Source organism: Leopardus geoffroyi, chromosome C2 (assembly GCF_018350155.1).
Source record: "Leopardus geoffroyi isolate Oge1 chromosome C2, O.geoffroyi_Oge1_pat1.0, whole genome shotgun sequence".
Classification (NCBI taxonomy): domain Eukaryota; kingdom Metazoa; phylum Chordata; class Mammalia; order Carnivora; family Felidae; genus Leopardus; species Leopardus geoffroyi.
Genome location: NC_059333.1, coordinates 35,240,603 through 35,246,671, shown reverse-complemented (window position 1 = coordinate 35,246,671; position 6,069 = coordinate 35,240,603).

Below are 6,069 nucleotides of genomic sequence, written 5' to 3'. Positions count from 1 at the left end.
TCATTTTCTAGTTAAAATCTAGCCTTAACTACAGAGTCCTCAAAGATCACCAAGACACAGGTTCCAGATATAGATGTCATTTTGATGACCGAAGAACATAAGTAAGATAAAACAATACTATTCATTTGAAAAGTCAAAGAGGTGTATTTTAGAGGCAGCACAAAATGTGTGGAATGAGAAGATAGGGGCAAGGGAGATGGACCAAATCTTTATACACTGGTGGCTGTTTTCTGCCAAAGGTTCTCAGGCACTCGAAAGAAACGAAGGTTGAGAGCAGCCCTATCAAATTGCAGGATGAGCACTGTTCCCAGGGTTCCAACAACAACAAAAATAATTACAGACCTGAACTTTTAGATCCTTCTCAAAATTAAATATAATTCTTTTGTAAAGCATTTTATACAATGTTTTTACCAAAGAACAATTCTGTTTATTTAGCTTTGGTTTTATTCCATTTCTAGGTGGCAGAAATGCTGGAAAACACTACCAAAGCAAATGATATTTTTAATATAAAAAAAACACAATAAAATCTAGGTTTTTGAACATTTGGTATGCAATATTCTATATATTACTGTTTAACTGTCATGTTTTTTCTCATCAAAGATTAAAATATGTTATGGGAATGGTAATGATACATAATACATATTTAAGTGTTTAATAATTTACATTTTGTTAATTATTTTGACTGATTTTGGGTAAAGATTGTTACAACACATAAGCAGACCATCTGTTGCTGTTAGAATTATTAATAAATGCTCCCTGAACTAAGTATTTTAATTAAAAATAAAATGCTGCATTCATTACGGCCCATCTTAAGTGGCATGCTCCAAAAGGAATTAATAGTGTATCCAGCTGCCAATCTCTAAGCAGTTTGAAAATATTACAAACTTTTATTCATGAGAAACTGCATGGATTTGGATGATTAGGGACAATCTGTTGAGTCCTCCTATGCCTTCTGCTGTGTGGGATCCAAGTGTATATGAATCAATGAAAATGACAATCCCTATTCCATATACTGTTCCACAAAATTACCAGGGAATCAGACTAGTGCACATGCTTTCTTAATTACATCTTTTTGGTTCTTAATCTTAGGAAGAGGAACAACAGGCTCTGCCCATTGGACCAATCAGTCACCTTGGAGACTATGAATGTACTTCACATAGTATACTGTAAAAGCAGGTCTCTGCAGTCAGATGGCCTAGGTTTAAATCCCACCTTCTTATGTTTCAGCTCTGTGATGCTGAGAAATTTACTCAACAGTTCTGTGCTTTAATGGCCTCATCAATAAAATGAGGATAAGAGTAGTATCTCCTTCATTAGGTTATTATAAGAATTAAGAGTTAATAGAACACCTGGAAAAGTGCTTCCTACAGAGTAAGTGCTTAGTTAATGATGACTCTTAGAATTATTGCTTAAGTATTGTCATTACTCAGCGCACCTTTGCTACTTTTCTTTGGCGATTGCCTTCAAAAAAAAATGAATCACATTCTTTCACATTTTCTGAAGGATGTTACATCTTCAATCTTTGAAATTTGAGCTGATTTTTCCTTTGAAACTCAATGTTGAGTTTGAACAAAGAGCAATGAATGAAGAAAGTAGGAAAACTTGGTAATTCCATTTTTTAATCAAAAAGGACACATGACAAGTAAGGAAATATGTATGTATAGTTTCTAAATTTCAAAGAAAAAAGTGCTACATACATGCACGGGGACCAATCCCCCCTCTAACGCAAGTTCAACAAGCAGAGTGAGGAAGCAAATGATAAGGAAAAGTAAGAAGATAGACAACAGGAGAGAAATTAAGAAAAAAATAAACATAAAGGATACTTGAAAAGATCATTCAGAAGACTAGAATTCTGAATAAAATCTCTAAAAGGAAAAATCTCTCACCTCCATTTATGTTAGTCCCTTTACCATGAAAATCAGGGACTGAAAGTTTAAGTTATACCTTTGATAGTGCTGTTAACATGTATGGACTCTGACCCTTCACACACTTTAGCAAGTCCCTGCTCATTGTGACAAGACTTCACTAGACTACTGTGCTCATTTTTCATTCTTTTCATTCACTTTCCTAGAAACAACCAGGTTTCAGGAGCTAGTGAACTTGAGAGATTCAAGCACCAACTTGAGGCCACATAGTTTCTGCTGTCAGAGCTCCCTGAAGCACGTGGGGTAGGAGTGAGAATTGGAGAGGTCCTCTCTGAATGAAATGTTAACCTTCTCTCTTGCATTAGTCAAGTCCTTCAACTGTACAAGGCACATTCACTTATACCTACTGATTAGGTAATCAGAACCACTCTTTCAAATTGCTATTGCATCCCAGTCTTATAGGATTAGAAAACTGAGCCTCAAGAAGCTTAAGTGGCTTTCTTCAGGTCGTGGGACCAGAAAGTGCAAGAGTCAAGAGTCAACACGGAATTCAGATCTAATTGCTTTTTGTGGTCAATCCCAGTGGTTTTCAAACTGTGAAAGGTAGAATCCTGTGGTTCCATTTTGGAATCTTAAGGAGGAGCACAGAGGTGAAGAGGTGCCTGAGCAGACCACGCTCTAGCCCTTCTGCACTCACCCCTTCCCCTGCTACCACAGACAGCTCTCATGATAAGTTTTGAACATCAAAGTTCTAAATGAAACTTTCTTGAGAGAATAAAAGCATTTTACTGTTAAGAATTTTGTTTTTCAGAATGAATCAAGAAACGTCTTCAGTACGAAAAGTCCCTGAGTCCAAATCTTTAGATAATACATACCTGTATATGTTTAATTTCCTATGATCAATTATTTATGTTTTAAATTCTATAATTTAAATCAAAATCTCTCTGTGTTCCCTATGATATGCACCCTGTACTGATCTGATTATGTTGCAGAATAATCACTGGCAGAGAGGTGCTGGATCTACATCAGTGCTGCTGAAAGTGTGACCATTAAACTGTTACTGGGTCTCATAAGGAGCCTGTGCCAGAAAGCAAACCCACATATTGCTTCCTTTACATGGACAAAGTCTTATTATGAAATGAAAAGCAAAACTCAACCAAACTAAACAATGGGCTTGTTTGATTTATATTTTGTGACAGCTATTTACGTTGTCACTATCCAGAAACAATTTCTCTAGGGGCACTTAGAGTAGCACTGCTCTAGATTTTAGAATTCTTTGACCTTGGAAACTTACTTCCCAACCAACTGTCTACCACTCTGACCATTCTTTTTCCATCTCATTTGTCTACTCTGTGTTCTGAACTCTAAACACTGGAGTTTTATGAGAGCCTGTGCTTCAGCAGTGTAAATGCTTATTTTATCAGCTCATCCTGAATGAATTTTCTCTATCCATGACTTCAAAAAGCTTTTATGTATTTTTTCTCATTTGTCTCTGACCCTGAATTTCCATCTGAGCCCAGATTCCTTACTTGTAATTGCCCACCAACAATCTCTGTCAGATTTTAGTACAGGTACCTTTGAATTTAACATTTCTAATGAAAAAGTATCTTTCCCTGTATAGTTGAGTATAGTTGAGTATAGTCCCTCCTCAACTATATATACATATATACTCAAGAATTTTATATTTTTAGAACAGGACAGAAAGTAAACAAGGTGACAATTTTGAGAAGAAGAAGGGAAGGGAAAAGGAAGGGAAGGGCAGGGAAGGGGAGGAAGGGAAGGGAAGGAAAGGAAAGGGAAGGTAAAATGTTTTGGCTGTGTTTCAGAAAACTCCAAGGATTCATCAGTTTTAAGAATGATTGTATTAAAGACCTCAGAAAAATGCTATCCTAATCTCCTGCATTCTCCATCTCAGCTGTCGTCAGTTCTGAGTCCATTCTTTAAGGTGACCATCAGCTTCAGATTTACATCATGTCTTCTCATCAGCTTCCAACCAAAGAGAGAGTCTTTCTTACCAATATTTCCATTAGTATGAGGAAGAATATTCCATACTATGATTGGTCATCTCTAGTACTGGCAAAGGAGTCAGCTCTATTTAAAGCATGGACTATGAAAAGAAGGGGGTATCCTTCTCCAAAAAATACATGGAATTGGTGCAGGTAAAAGAAAATGGATGTTGGAGAGGTGAAAAAAAAAGCCCCCAAACCCAGCCTAAATATATGCTGCCTTCCCTGTTTGGTTTATCAGTTTAACTTTAAGACATTCACTCAGACATCTAATTTGGAACATTGGTAAACCTCAACTACTACTTCTAATTGTCCACATCCAAGAACAAATCTTGTTGATTATACTTCTGAAGTATCTATAAAATCTCACTTCTTTCCATCCCAATTACCATTATTTTCTCTTCTCTTATTTATTGTTATTGATCATTTCAACACATTTTCCTGCCATTTTTCTCCTCCCATTCCAATTATTTTTCTGATTAAAATGCTATTTTTCATACAAGATAAGTCCAAACCTCTGAGATTAATTTATACATTTTTCTGTCAAGGATTCTGATCACTACACTTGGAACACCTATAGAACTGATAGGCAATCCCCTTCACGTCTACCAGAATCAGTCTTCCAAAGGATTTCTAGGTCCAGTTGCTGTGAAACCTTTGAAATATCCTAATTCCATATTGGCTCACAAACACCCTTCTCCTTCTTTATCTGCCCCCAACCTGCACTCCCTTCTACACTATACTTTAGGTCCTTCCCTGAACCATATTGGTCTTTTCTTCCAAATATTTTAATTATACCAGCAGGAATACCAATCATCCTCAATATCTTCCTATTTTATTCTTGATTAACAGAAACTTTTCGTGAGGATACCATTTCTCATGTAGCCCTCTCAACTGAAGACACTCATTCTCACAGATTTCACTCATTCCAGAGTTGTTCAATAAAGAGCACATCGTTCTCGCTTTTCAACAGTATTTCTGGGGCAATATTCAGTCACGACCACATCAAAGTCACTACTGATACATGAAGATTGATGACATCTAGGAATAACACTCTTTTTGTTTCCTCAGCTACAATCCCTGTTCCCCTTTTCACTCACTACAAAGCTTAGTACAAGGAACACTCATTTTCCTTCCCCTCCATGTCGTGCCATCATCTTGAATTATTTCAGTGTCTATAAGACCCAACCGATGCCCTAATTTTTCAATTACTTCCCCTTATTTCTAGCAACCCTCACCTTAACTCCTCTGAAATCTTCTACTCCTGTGGCAATGCCTTAGACTAGTGATCCAACCATAATTTTTATTCAAATAATCATACACTCCACCATATCTTCCTTTCTCTTCTGCTCTCTCTGTAACTCCCAGTGCAACTTTCTTTGTTCTTCCAGGGATTTCCAGTTCCCTGGCCCCTCTGTTTTACTCCTAACAGCACTTTCTCCCGTTCACATCTTTCACTAAGTAGCTTAGATTCCATCAAAATTATACTTTCCTCAATGTCTTCAACTTTTTCCCACTATCGTGCTAAAATTTTATTGTTCTAGAAAACTGTAAACTAAATGAATCCATCTCAATTGTTTCCAGGCCTCCATCCAGTTTTCTAGGAACTGTCGTTAGGCTTTACTCCAAATTTTAGTTTAGCTCACATGTTACCATTAAACCAAACAGTAGGCTATTAGTTGTCTATTTCACAAAAAATAGTGATCCCCCATATTGTGTTCAATCTTGTCCAAACATGTTGAGAGCAGAAAACATGTCTTAGTTACCTTTTTTATTCCTGGTGTCTCACATATTGTAGTTATTGAATAAAAGTTAAATAAATGTATATGGAGACATCTTCATCCTTCATGCAGTGGATTATGATTCATATTTAAATTATTAAATTATTTTCATATTTAAATCATTTCATTAATATTTCATATTTAAATCATTAAATTATTTTAATGAAAAATGCATTTGGTTTATTAAGACAGAGTAACTTTGGTTACAAAACTAAATAAACCTAATAGCAGGTCCAGAAACATCTACAACTAACAGTCACCAAATTCAAAGCAAAATTGACATCATGTGTCAAGGAGAAATGATTCTCTCCTTAATAATGATGCATGGTGAACTGGATGTCCTTTGCATAAAACACAAAAATTAATCCCATATGGCTTACAGATCTAAATTTGAAAAGTATAAAATAAAACATTTAT